This window comes from Microtus oregoni, unplaced genomic scaffold (genome assembly GCF_018167655.1).
Source record: "Microtus oregoni isolate MIOR12 unplaced genomic scaffold, Mior012 000005F_ref0000423, whole genome shotgun sequence".
NCBI classification, from domain to species: domain Eukaryota; kingdom Metazoa; phylum Chordata; class Mammalia; order Rodentia; family Cricetidae; genus Microtus; species Microtus oregoni.
The window spans coordinates 43616425-43631253 of NW_024543064.1; the positions used below are offsets into that span (position 1 = coordinate 43616425).

The following is a 14829-nucleotide window of genomic DNA, read 5'->3' on the forward strand; positions in this document are numbered from 1 at the left end:
TCTGGAACTCACTCTGTAGTCCAATCTGGTCTCAAACTCACAGAAATCTGCCTGACTCTGTCTCCCGAGTACTGGGATTAAAGATGTGCGCCACCACTACCCTGCCTTGTTGTTGTTGAAGGCTGTATATGGTAATATACCTAGCCCAGCACTAGGGAAGCAGAGACAGGTAGAATTTCCAGGTCTAGTGAGGGACCCTGTCTTAAACTAACAATGAGGATTGCTTCATTGGAAGACAACGCTCTCGCCTACACACACACACACATACACACACACGTGTTTGTGCATATATGTCTGCGCACACACCCCAATACACAGATATGCAAATAAGTAAATACACATTATGATTACAATTACAATTGCATCTAAGTAGTAGATAAGAAACACCTAAAGCATTGTGCTACGAAGCACACTAAACATTAGACATGAGAAGGTGGTAGAGCAGAATACCCATGTTGAATTTTCAGTGTTGGCCACTTCCCAAAGAAGAAAGCAAATGAGAAGTAAATTGGGCTACTTCAGCTTCCCTGCTTTTCAATATGGATGCAAACAAACATCACCTCTGGCGTCACTTCTGGGGTCTTGCCAGTACCACTGGGCAACTAAGGCTTGAAAACGTTGAGAAGAATACCTGGGTTGTTGTGCTATTTCGTTAACAGTTTTGCCTTTACTTTTCCCCTCTGTTCTTCTCATATGTTACCTTAAAGAGCTTTTCTTCTTCAAGAAAAGTTGATTGTTGTTCAGAGTCATCCAAGAGACTTTCAAAATGCATAACCTATCTCTATTGCCTTTCATTGCCCCCAAGAGTTGGATAGTAAGCCTGTATTGCTGAAAGTGACACCCACTTCAGACACAGTGCCCAGGGGCTTCTGTGATACAACTAACCTAAATGCCTCCTCCCTACAAACTAACTTTCCTGGTACCAGGAGATGCCATGCAAGCTTTAAAGGAGGGAGACAACTAACAGTCATACCCAGCTATGACATCTATGACCTTCATCAATGATCATCACGGCACTAGAACCCTAATGGTGCAATAGTGGCGTACATAGCTTGGTAGTGACCAGTAATTCTCTAATTGGACTTAAGACCCTCTCAATAAGAAAAAAATAATATCTAATACTAGAAACTTAGCCAGATACCTAGGGCTAGTGAAGTCATGGATCTTGGAGGAGAACCTTCAACCATTTATTTCCAAAAGGATAATCTCCAACTGCATTCTAAATGTCTTTATACCCACAGATAAGTGTCATCCCCATCCTTCATCAAGGAAACTTCTATTTGCAAAAGATGGAGACCATTACAGGAAACCACAACCAGTCAAAATGTACAGCTGTGGAGCCCAGTCCCAATGAATACATCAACAAAACACCACCTGAAACTAAGGCTCCAGGAATATTGCAGAAGAAAGGGCAGAAAGAGTGTAAGAGCCAGATGAACAGGGACTTTGCTGTGAGACTGTGTCTCCTAGAAATGTCAGAAGCTACACCCATAAGCCTCACCAACAAGATTACCTACACATGAACTAAGTAAGGACAACAACAATACATATGCTAACATGGATGGGGAAAGAACTCTGGAAGCCTCAATTCCACATAAAGAACTACAGGCAACTAAAAAATGCTGAAGAGTAGAAGAAATAGTCTTCCCCGGGAAAGAGCACACCAATTGGGTATCCAGTACCAAATGGTCAGCCCTGAAATCATGCATCTAAGTGGCATTATACAAGCTATGTGTGTGCATGTGTGTGTGTCATCCGTGCTTGTGTGTGTCTGTTTATGTGTGCATATAATAACAATAATAATCATAATATAGAGTCTGTGAATTTGAAAGAGAACAAAGGGTGTGTAGAGGGTCGGAAAGGAGAAAATAATGTAATTATATTTTATCTCAGAAAAGAAATCAAGTCATTTTTAAAAAGAACTTTCTCTTCTTTCTTAGGTCCTATAAACAAGCTCTTATCCATCAGCCTCCAGACTCCAGTTTATATCTACCCTGATGATAATTTTCTAAAAAAAAAAAAAAAAAGAAAAGAAAAGAAAAGAAAAGAAAACAAACACCTGCTTCCCTCACATCCACCGCCAGCCTGGCCTGACCCAAGGATGGACTTGGGTGCTCTTTAGTCCACCGTTTTACATTGTGATAGGCTCCAGACTTCCTTATAGGTTAGGGCACAGGCTCACCTTGTAGCCCGGTCCGTGGTTACGTGCTGGGCTGGAGACGCAGCTCAATGCTAGAGCTTCGGCCTAGCATGGGCAAAGCTCAGGCTTCCAATCATTAAAATATAAGAAAAGGGGGGTGTGAATTTATTCTGAACCCCTAAAATACTCATGGGCTGGGCATGTGCTGCTGACGTTTGAAGTTGCACAGAACCTCAAACTGTACTGGAGCGACCACGTCCACGTAGGAGGACAGAAGAACAGCCTAACATGTGACTTGCCCAAAGTCACGCAACTGGAAATTCATAGAATAAAGGCTTTAACAACTGTGCCAAACCCAGGGCCTGTCTCCTTCCACGTTCTTCTCCATCTGCCCGCCTCACGGGTGCAACCTTCAGTTTGAATCTTCAAACTCACTGGTCCACAGGCATGTCCTGAGTCCTCTAAGTTTGGTCATTGCCTCCTTCTGGAATGATCTACACTCAGGCACACCTCTTCCCTATGGACTCGTGCACACCCACATTTTCGTCTAGTTCCCATGGTCTTGCCTGAATGTTATCCCTGGTCCTTGTGTGGCATCTTCCCTTACCCTGCCTCATGCACACCTTCACCCTGCATTGCAGTCTGGTTTCTATCCATGGAAACTGTACAGTAGAGAAAGATAGCCACAAAGTTAATACTTAGTATTCCAGTCTTGAGTCTATATGCTGAGACATTTAAAAGTTCCTTTTGCAGGACAGGCTCCAAAACTACAGAGAAACTTGTCTCAAAAAACAAACAAACAAAAAGTTCCTTCTCAGCTTTTGGTTCAACACACACATACATATATACATACACACACGCATGCACTCGTGCATACACACACATGCACATGTGCACACACATAGGCACACATGCATACTCACGCATGCATGCTTGCACTCACACATACATGCACATGCATATGCACACGCACACACATGCACACTCACACATGCACATGCGCGCGCACACACGCACATACAGAAGTAGTAAGAATAAATCAAAAATGTAAAATATAGAGCCAGGTATGGTGCCACACACCCTATAATCCTATCACTTAGGAGTAAAGCAGGTGAATCTAGGTGAGTTTTAGACCAGCCTGGTCTGCATAGTGAGTTCCAGAACAGCCACGGCCATATAGTGAGACCTTATCTCAAAAGAGGTGGACAGAGGGCAAAGAGATGGCTCAGGAGATAAAAGCCTTTGTTACTCAAGCCTGAAAACCTGAGTTTGATCCTGGATCCCACATAAAAGGGGAAGGAGAGAATCAAGCCCCCAAAAGTCCTCTGACTTCCACAGGTGTGTCTTAACACATGTGTGTCCACATTCATACACACATACACACACTGTAGTAGTTTGAATGTAACTGGCACCTACAAGACCATGGAGAGTGGCACTATTAGGAGACGTGGCTTTGATGGAGTAGGTGTGGCCTTGCTGAGGTTTCCTATGCTCAAGCTATACCCAGAGGCATGCTTCGCTTCCTATTGTCTGCAGATCAAGATGTAGAGCTCTCTGCTCCTTCTCGGACACCACGTCTGCCTGCATGCCACCATGTTCCCCGTCATGACGATAATGGACTAAACCTTTGAAGTGTAAGCCAGCCCAGTTAAATGTTCTCAAATGAGAATGTGAATGGAGACCCCAGTTATTAACACAACTATGACTGCTCATACATTAAATGACTACTAATGTCAAGATAGTGCGGCTTTAGTTCATATTTGAATATTTCTTTGGGAATCTTTTAATGAAGTGGTGTAAGCAGGATATCAAATATCGGGGTATCTGGCTGGAAGGCCAGTCTGTAGGCCACGGGCTGACTCTACCTTCAAAGGCTTGCACTCTAACACTGACAGCTGGCCAGAGCTGGCCACAGAGCAGGTCATCTGGGGCAGGGCAGGGAGGGTGGAGGAAACAGGAAGGCTGTTGGGCTTGCTTGGCTTGAGGAAACATTTTATGAGAGTGACGGAGGCTCACATCCTGACTTAACCAAGCTTCCCTGTGAGCCTCAGCCGGACTGTGTGTCAAAGGGTGTTGGTAGGCTGGACATCTTCTGACCACCCTCATTCCTACTCCCAGCAGTGGGTCTGGAGGATGATAGCGCTCGGCAAACGCTCCAAGGTTGAGCACGTGAAGGCTGATGCTCTAAGACCCACTTTAAGACCAGACCCAGATGCTTCCAGAGTGGAAGAACCCACCAGCTCTATCCAAGCAGAAGATGGTTCTTCTAGGGCCTTGTGCATTGCCTTCTCTTCTTCCCCACAAAATCTAGGCCAGGTTTTCTCTGAGACCTTTAACTAATCTCAAATAGAGAGTTTTTAATAATTTTCCAGAGTCCCCGTGCCCAGCTGGCTGGAATGAATAAACTAGCCAGGTCTTTATCTTAACAAGGGGTCTTAGGTTCTAATTCTTTCCTCATTAGAGACCTGACAGCAATGGGAGTAAAGCAATTTAGTTTCTTATTGAATTCCATCATGGGCACGAGCCTCTGACGTCGGGACAACTTAGGTTTAGAATAAAAGATAAAAAGAATACTGGAACAGAAGGGAAGGAATGAAGGAAAGGATGGAGGGAAGAAAGAGAAGGAGAGATGGAGGGAAGGAAAGGATGGAGGAAAGAAAGAGAAGGAGAGAGGGAGGGAAGGAAAGAAAGAGGGAGGGAGGGAAGAAGAGAAGGAGGGAGGAAGGGAGGGAGAAAAGGAAGGAGGGAAGAAGAGAGGGAGGGAGGGAGGTGGTTAGGGGGCCTTGTCTTTGTTGAAACTCAAAACTGAAGCAGAAAGGCGCTTCCCCAGGGGCGTTTGGTGTGGAGATGAAGGTAGGCCGAGTCACAGTTCCACGCCCGGCGCGCTCCAGGCTCTGAACTGTTTGAGCCACCTGGGAAGTCTGAACTGTCATCTGCAGAGTATGAACTGGGGACGCGGGAAGAGCCCTCCAGAGGGACAACTGAGAACCGAGTTCCCATTCAGACAATGTTGAAGTCACCTCACTTACTCCCCAGCCTTTTCTCTGGCCATGCCTATACAGCTTTCACCAAATAAACTACAACATGTGGTGGGCGTCCGCGACATCCTGCCATTTCTGATTTTCCAGTCTCCCAACTACCACACAAGACACATATAAAGCCAAGTAGTTCTTCCCTCTTTAAGATGAGGCTAGTAGAAATGCATGTCTACAAATAAAGGAAAGATCATAGAGACAGGGAAATTTACACATGTGTGTATGTATGTACGTATACTGATCAATTTTTTGCACATATTTCTAACTTCTATCAATTTTGTTCTTTGTCATTGTATATCTATGTATAAAAACACTTTCATGCCCACTTCTCACCCTTTCTCATCTCCCTCCTCTCTTGACTATCCCCCCCCCCAAGTCCTTAGCACACACCTTTGTCTTTTGGTTTTGTGACCCCCTAAATTTAAACAGGGCCTATCCGTATGACGGGGGGGGGGGGGGGGGGTAGAGCTGCCCATTGGAGCTTGCTGAGCTCAGCAATGGATACACAACTGAATTATTGACAGCCCCTTCCCCAGAATCTCTCGGTAGCTAATGGGAAGAGTCTCTTCCCAGGGAGCCCCTCCACTATCCCTGCTTGACTATGGGCAGGCCCAGCCTTGTCTACAATGGTTAGCAGGTACAGCTGTGTGTGAGTCTGTAGTCTCCATTGTGGAACTGTGGGAACAAAGTTTGAATCACCTAACTGTGTGACATTAGACAAATCCCTTAATCCCCTTGAGATCTCATTTCCTCATTCATCAGGTGGAAATAATCCTATCTTGCAGGGTGGCTGTAAAGGTAAAACCTGGAAATGTGCATCGAAAGGAGCCCTGCAGGTTGGGCATACGTAATCTTTAATTTCGCTACACACCCAGGAGTGTTTGTGTGCACACACACTAACACCCATGTCTACTTAGAATATTCAGCAGGACCCACACGTTTCTAATAAATAATAATCTCTTTGTGGTTAGCTCATTTGATAAAGTATGAGAGCTAAAAGTCACTAGATGCCGAGGATAAGAGAATGTGAGATTTAAAAAAAATAATAGATCAATCTCTTAATGTTTGAAGAGAACCATTCATTTTCCTTTTCAAATTGTGTTGTGTGCATAAGTATGCCTTGTTTTTATGAAGCTTCCAATCAGTCAGAAACTCCCAGTGACTGGGTATTTTAAATACTGTAAGCATTTTATCCCCCTAAATATGTTGCAAATCCCCCAGCACCATGTAGGGTGTAGCTATGATCTCCATAACCCAGATGACCTAAGTGGGGCTCAAAATCCAGTGCTCCACTCAAGACCATGTAACAAGCAATAGCAGTTTTCTTTCATCCTATTTGCTTTGTTGGTGGCGGTGGTGGTGATTTGTATTTGTTTATTACTTTGAGAAATGGTCCCACTGTGCTGTGCAAGCTGGCCTGGAACTCACTTAGCCGAGCATGACTTTGAATTTCTGATCCTCCCACCTCTACCTCTCCACTGCTGAGACTGCAGCCCTGCAGCACTTGGCCAAGTTTATTCCTTCTGGGGGATGAACCCAGGGCTTCAGGCATGCTCGACAAGTGCACCTTCTTCCAGCTCTAAACAGTGTCCCCACTGCCTCTCTGCTGGAACAGCCCTGCCCCCTCTCCCCATCACCTTAACCTACACAATGCCAGGTACCTTGAGGTTATACAGCATTTGTGGATGCTGGGTGGACCACACTTCCTTTAGAGCAGAGGACAATTCCACATCACAAAGTGGGACCTGAATGGGTCTAAGCAATTATGCCACTGTGTTCTTTTAATCATTTATTGTTTATTTTTCAGCTGATAATACATAATAATGAACTTATATTTTCATGGAGCACAGCACATTGTGATGCAGGAAGGCACTGTAACCATATCCTGCTACTTATCATCACCTCACACAGTTATCCTTTCAGGCGGTAAGAACCTGAAACTCTACCCTCTAACTTGCACTATAATTCACAATGGCAGAGATAGGAAAGCAATTTAGGGGCTCATCAGCGACGAATGGATAAAGGAAATGTGGCTTATGTGCACAATGACACAGTGTTCTCACCTTAAATGGATAAAGTCGAGTCCGGTGGGGTGGTGCACACCTGCCATCCCCCAGGAAGTAAACTCCTTTCGTTTGCAACAACACGAATGAATCCAGAGAATTCCGAGCTAACAGAATTGTTCTTTCGGGCTTCTCTCCTCACCCCCACACACCCTCCCATTGCTCAGGGAGTTGCCCACAGGTGCTGGGGGAGAATGCCAAGGTCAGTGAGATCCCAGGCACAGGTGGAACCAAAAGACAGCAGAATTCAGAATTGAGAGAAAGTCCCTGTGGTGGTAGACAAAATAGACTTGATAACCAGGGTCACATGGTCGAGCAAGCAAAGCAGGGGCTTTGAAAGCAGCATGAACCAAACACAGGATAGAAAACAGCACAGAAAAGGCCACCCCAAGGGCTGAGTGCCTGACGCTCAAAAGGCAGGACGCCATAGGTTCCCCCTTTAAAGCAGGGATTGGGATGTGACTGCGCTTAGCAACCACAGGGGACACACCTTTGGACCAGAGCTGGAAAATGATTGTCTAATTACAAACTCTATGGATACATATCAAGCAAGCCAGTCATAGTTAAATAATTAAGTCCCTAGTCAGACTTAATGACAAGGGAAATACGGTTTGTCTGCCCTGCTGCCTTCCTTGAAGGACCGGATGGAGTTGCTGTATGGAGGTCAGAAATACACCCCATGTAAAAACGCTGGGAAGCGTGAGCTGCAGCCATCCGCTGCATGGGGCCGAGGACACAGAAAAGGGGCTTCTCTTTCTCCTCTGCTTCCAGGTCAATGGGACTAAGGGAAGTCAGCCTCCTCCTCTGGGTTCCCTGCACAGGTGGAACCGAATCATCTGGACGGCTGCAACACCGGCATGCTGGCCGGACAGAAACTGTGATCTGGCTTTTTACTCTCTTGCCTCCTGAGCTACAGGGAAACCAGGAAATAAGAAAGCGCAGTCTTCCTCAGTCTTGGTCCTGGGAGACACATTCCCGCGAGACTAGGACTTGAAAGCTGTAGACCTGTGTCTGCACTTTTCACTCATTCATCCTCTATAGTCAGCAAATAAAGTCCCTTGCCCTCTGCCACCTCTCCAACCTCCTCTAACACAGTCCACCTCCACCCAAGCACCCAGCCCCATTGCCTTGCCCTGACCTTTGAATACTCCAACTGATGCCCACAACCCAGGACCTTCGTTTCCTCAGGCATCCGTTGTTTCCTCTTTAGAAAAGGTGTTTCCTTGATTGGTAGCACCAGAGCTTATATAGAAACCTCAAAGCCCGTTGGTTCAGCCCATAGCCAGCGGCACCACCAGTCTGAGACAATAGTGTTTCAAAGCTACACTATTCCCTTCGGAGGACCAATGGGGAAATCACCGTTTGCTTTATAAAGTGAGATGCCCAGTTTATCATTATAAAAATAAGACACAAATGAATTTCCCTGTTATCCTACACAACCGCCTGAAAAACTGATCATCCGGGATGACTTAAATTAGCTTGGATACTAGCTGGATGGGAAGACAGCGCCATTGCTAAATGAGGCAGAGCATTTGTGCCCAGGTCCCCAGATGCACCTACCCAACAGTGCAGGGCATTGCTGGAGAGGCCAGGGGACCGTTGGGAGAAAGTCTCTGATTCTCGCTAGAACCCTTTGCGAAGACTAAGGACTTGGTGGTTGATTGTGTGGGATCACATCATGTCTGAAGAACATGTTGTTGGTATTCTAATGACTGTGGTTGTGACCCAGAATTCCTTCCCACACAGCCAGGGTGGGGAGCAAGGGAAGGGAGCCTCCTTGTCTGAGTATTTATCCCACATAGTTGCACCCAGGCACAAAACATTCACGCTGGGTCACAGGGTGTTCACACTCAGTGATGAAATTTCATCTACTGCCCCACCCCCAGGGCCCGCCACTATGCGTTCCATACATGTAGATGGAAAAGGGTGCTCACCACATCCGGGGAGAGAGAGAGAGAGAGAGAGAGAGAGAGAGAGAGAGAGAGAGAGAGAGACTAAGAAGAAATGGACTGAGAGCCAGAAGATCCGGGGAACTAGAATAAACTTGGCTTCTAAATCAGTTCATATTTATCCTCAACTTGGATAAATGATGTGATCCCTCTGAGCCTTGGTTTCCCCTACCTGTAAAGCAAGGGGCTTGCTTACATGTGGGGCACATACACACTTGCAGGCAATATACTCACACACGTAAGATAATAAAAGTAATAAAGTTAAAAGAAGCCAAGGGCTTGACTTCAATCGACAATTCCAGTTTCCTCAACAACAAATACAATCAAAGGGCCAGGATAATCTACACAGCATTGCACAAACACGGGAGCCAACAAACAGCTTGGTTTACTAAAGAAGAAAGGTCCCATCATCCTATGCGCTATTCTCTTTCCATTCAGTCCTCTTACACTGCCAAGAGCTGTCAGTCACTGCTCGTAGTTCAGAACCCATGATTGATTTTGCTCATTAAACAAATTCATGTAGATGCTATGACCGATCCACTTTCTGCTCTTTGTAGGTGACTTAACTCAGGGGTGTTGAGACTTATCAGTGGTGTGGCATGAATCTGGCTAACTTGTTTCTATATATGACAAATATTCCATTATGTGAACATACTTTGAATTGTATTGAAATATATTTAGCTGAGGTAATAGTTTGCATAAATTAAAATGAATACTTTTCTTAAAAAAAATAATCTGGCAAATTCTGATAAATTTAGGTACTTTAGGAACTCTCTTTTCCTATCCCTTCTCTTTCTATTTTTTTTTAACACTGTGAATTCCAATTGGAAATTCTCCTGTCTCTGCCTCCCACATTCTAGGTTTACAGTCCCTGCCATGTCTTACTGGAACCTGGAGCCAAAATGCCAATTTTAAAATGCTTCTAGAATCACTGACAACTTCTCTCAAGCTTCGGGCCTCAGTGTCCAGGCCTCCAGTTGGCCACCAACCTGATTTTTAGTTCCCATAGCTTTGACTTTCCTATCCTGACCCTATGTATAAACTGGATCATAAGATATTTTCCATCTATTTTACTTTCTTCAATAATTTTTTGTATTTAAAAAAAATGTATGTATATAGTTTTTGATTCTCTCTTGCTGAGGGAGTTTATACCATCTAGTACTGAGTGGCGCTGCAAGGTGATACCCAGCAGCATTTCCGCTCCTGTCCATCAGCGGGCACTTATGGCACTTCTGACTTTGATCTGTTGTGAACATACCTTCAGGACCTCTGGGTAAAGCATCTCTTTCCTCCAGGGGCTCTTGGTGAGGCAACATTCGGTTATAATACCGTATTAGACGCAGCAGCAGCTTCACAAAAATGCTGTCACTGGGTCAGAAAATACCAGGTATTCTGAGAATGATCCGATTTGCATATGTCTGATTTGCAAACACTCAGAAACTAGACTCACCTCAGTCTATAAAATGTGTGCCTTTATTGCAGGAGATGCGTTCCTTATTTGTCCTTTGAGTTGACGGCTGGTCTTCTGCCTTCCTTCATCCCCAGCCACTTGACAGTTGTGCTTATTAGAGAGTCGGGATGCTTTCAACTGCCATTGGCTGAGATGCTAAACAAGATTTTGGCTGCTTTCATTCATTATCCACAGTGCTCATTGGTCAGATGCATCTCCCACCTTACACCCAAAGACACCGAAGCTCAGAGATGTTAAATGACCAGCCTAAGGGCTTTGGGATGTCTGTCTTAGCTCCCCAGTCCTCACTCTACCCAAAGCAGAGAGAAGGCAGCTGGACTTCCTACGAATGCCATGTCTCCTGCTTATCTAACAATAATTATAATAAATGTCCCTGAAGAATGGTTCTACCCATCCCTTCTTGCATATCCCCCAGCTCTTCCTTGCTAGGGCTCCAGGTTCAGCCCACACAGCCTTCTGTGAGTTCTCCTAAAGTCTATCCGCTCTGACTTCTCCAAACGTCAGCCATCCAAGGGAAGCTCAGGCAAAGCAGGAAAGCAGGACTTTCCGCCCAGCAGAGGCCTCCAGTCCTGCCAAGTTCTCGGCAGTCAGGCGCCTGGAGGTGGGCCCCGAGCACTCTATCATTGCATAAGTGTTATTGCAGCCAGTTCCTGGAGTCGGAAATATGGCAAACCATTCACCTGGAGGAAAGCCCTTGCCAGGAGTCATGGTTGTTTGGTTAGCTGTGACTTCACAGTCCTTTCCAGAAGACTGGCCAGAGAAAAGGTTGATCTAGCAAGGCCTGTCAAAGTCACTGTGTTTTTACTATTCTTCAGCAACCTAACCTAGATTTTTCTTCACAATGGTCTCCCCATCTTCTTCACAAAGGCCATCCTGGTTCAGGCTTCTCATCTCTGATTGAAATTGTACAAGGGTTTACTTGATGACCTCCAAGGCTCCCTGCTTCTCCCAGGACCCAGGCCAAAGCTGGCCCCCAAACTACACCAGGAAGATCTTTCCGCATGCCAGGACCGTCCCAAATGTCAATCATCTTAAAGGGGGCCCACCCTGAATGTCTCCAACAGTTCTAGTACCTGAAGACTGAGTGTTCCTCTAACTTTTGGAATGGTTCACAATGAAAATATTTCGTTCTAATCTAAACAAAATGTTTTAAAACACTTAGTCAGATATGCTACCCCCTCGGAGATAGCAAGTTTCTTGAAATAATAAGGGTGTCTTTTTTTATTTCTATATCCCTAGAACACAGCTCAGAGCCAGTAATTACCCACAGGAGTAATTACCCAGGCCATGATTATGGAAGTTCGATGAACTGGCCTAAGGATACTGTATCTCGGTGGCATATTGCTTGTTGATGCCTTGAGTTCAATCCCCAGCGCATCTGAGAAGTTCTGTGACCTGGTGGATAATGGCTAATCAGAACTTGTAACGCTAACGAGACAGCCAGGGTAACTAGACGTGAGCTGATAAAATTTCAGCCAAAACAGATTAGTCCACGCCAGCAGCTTTATCTGACACTGACAGACATGTTTTCCATTATAATTTTTCGATTAAAAATGGTTCTTATAGCTCTTTATGAATTCATTTTAGACCAGGGTTCTAGACTGGGATCTGTTAACTTGTTCTACTCGCTCTTCTACCCATGAGGAAGCTACTATTGTTCCAATTGCCTAGAGACCCTCATCAGAAGACACATTTGATGAGGTATGGCCACACATAAATGGGAGTCATCTTTGGATGAGCTTCTAAGACATAATCAGAAGATAAATAAAAATTACCAGTAAAACAATTTCTGCCTCATGATGGATATTTGTATCTATTTAAAATTTCAGTGGTAACCTTTCTGTACTTTATGCCTCAGGAAATGAAATTTATATTCTGATATTTAATTGTTGGATGCTATATCAAAATTCTATAGTTTCATATTTTCACATGCAAATTGCAAATTGTGTGTGTGTTTCACATATTAACTGACACATTTGAAAAGTGCAAACAAAAAAATCTACAAAATTACTAAAATAACTTTACTAATCTGTCTCTCCTGCAAGAATAGTTGGTAGTCCCAAGGTGATTCGGTGGACAGCAAATAACTTTGGACAGTTATTGTCAAAAGTTCCTGGGTATATTGGTAATCTTGACTGATAGCCAAAAAAAAGCCAAGACCAGGAATGTTCATGGCCCTGATTCAGACTTGTATCCATGAAGAGAAGAAAACACTAGCAGAACACCACAGACGGTCCTGCCTCCTCAGGAGACCACCTAGGAGGGTGTTTCCCTCACTCATTTACTAAACTGGATTTTCTCTGCTGTTCCACTAGCTCAGAAACCTGATTTTATGATCCCAAGAGTTGATACTTCTCTCCTATGAAAGGCAAGAGATTTCCTTATACATGTTTATATAGAGAGAATAAGAAGCCATGTCATCAAAGAAGTGGAGTCTTGACGTGGACTCAGCCAGAACAGCCTCTCCATGGAGGTCTTTGGCTTGGGATATGTCACACTCTAAAGATCTCCAAGTGAGCAAGTTATTAGTACAAATGGAGTTAAATGAGTCGAGCTTATATAAGAACCCGAGTAAGTTAGCCTCTTGGCCCAGGCATGGTGGCACATGTCCCAGGCATGGTGGTACATGCCTGTAATCCCAGCACCCAAGAGGGGCGATAGAAACAGAAGTGTAATTTTGATTCCAACTTGGGCTGCTTAGTAAGACTCTGTCTCCCACATACAAACAAAACCCCAGAATTCTAGTTTCATCTGATCCCTAATATGCTGCATGGACGCGGTACCAAAATGTTCTCTAATTCTGCTTTCCTTGTTTCTTCAGGTACAATGGAACAGGCACAAAATCCATAATCAAGGAACTGGGGCCGAAACAAGCTCAGCGATGAGAAATCCCTCACCTCAGATCTCTCCTCATCTGTTAAATAAGAATGAAACTTTAATAAAAACCCCACAGAGTAGTGACAAGGGTCACACTGGGCTCAGACGTTATCTAACTCATACAACATGTTCGCCGTAACTTTTGTTATTCTTATGTAAGATCTGGGAATAGGACAATATGTCTCTCATTAAGCAGTTTGTAATTGACGCAAACAGAAAAACCACTCCTCAAATATGAGGCGGGTTTTCACACACCACCACTAGCCTGTCCCCTCCTCCAGAACATCCATGCCTCTTGCATCTGAAATATTGGTGCCACATTCCTCTAAAGGCCCTCTCTGTAAGAGCATCCAACTGGACAGATCTCCTGAAGAGGAGAAAAATCTCACTGCTCATGGGCCATCTTGCATATGGCTGGAAGCTCCTGTGATTTGAGAGCTAGAAACTGGGTGGAGCCCCACCCAAAAACTTTCCAGGCCCAGAAGGAGATCCCCTGAAGCCGGAGGGATTCCATTAGCAAGTAGTTACAGACACAAGCAGCTAAGCAGCCCACCCCTTGTTGAGAAAGAACAGCTTTGACCAATGAATTGGCTTACCAGAGGGCCAATCATCACAAGTGGCTCGAACATGGCCCAAAGAACTGAGAAGCCCTTGCAAATTTCTCTGTTCTTCACGTGATGGCAAGCTGTGGAAAGCAGAGCAATGTTGTCATTTGTTATGTGGTCTTAGCATTAGACTGCCAACCTGACTTCCATGCCTTCGACTCTCTAACGCCTACCTTCTGCTTCAACACCGACATCCTGACTTGATTGTCATGCCCAGATCATTTCCTGCCCATTTATGCTCATACTGCGGCCTGTTGACAGTTTGGGTGAAGGAAAGAGGATACAGGTCTGTATATATTCATGCAAAGCACTGAGCACGGCATTAGTGTTGTGTGGACGAATGAATGACTATGTGTCTTCAAAATTCGCAAATGGAAGTCTGTGTTTTTTCTCCCTCGGAGATGCACCAGTTGACTCCCTTGTGCTATTCTAGGATGAGCCCAATTGCATGTTTTTTACAGTTGGTAAAACCTGAGGGCTCAAAATGAATTTGCGATATTTTAGGCTACGTTCTCAGGCACGCGATCAGAGTCCAGGGTTTAGATGCGGGCAGACTGACTAGGTTATGAGCAACGGTCTCTAATGTGGGTTGAAATCTTTTCCTTCTCAGTCTGTGTCTCTATGAACCTGTGTGAAAGACAGTTTTCTTGGGTCAGAATAAGTCCACAGAAGTAAAAACAAAACTAATG

General features: G+C 44.7%; 1 long non-coding RNA gene across 1 annotated transcript in view; it reads right to left on the bottom strand.

Moving 5' to 3' along the window:
- The window catches only part of LOC121448839, a 48507-nt gene that overhangs the window by 31917 nt on the left and 1761 nt on the right, over nt 1-14829 (bottom strand). The window contains exon 2 of the long non-coding RNA XR_005974393.1: nt 14132-14220. This is a non-coding gene — a long non-coding RNA (uncharacterized LOC121448839). The remainder of the gene's footprint in view (nt 1-14131; nt 14221-14829) is intronic.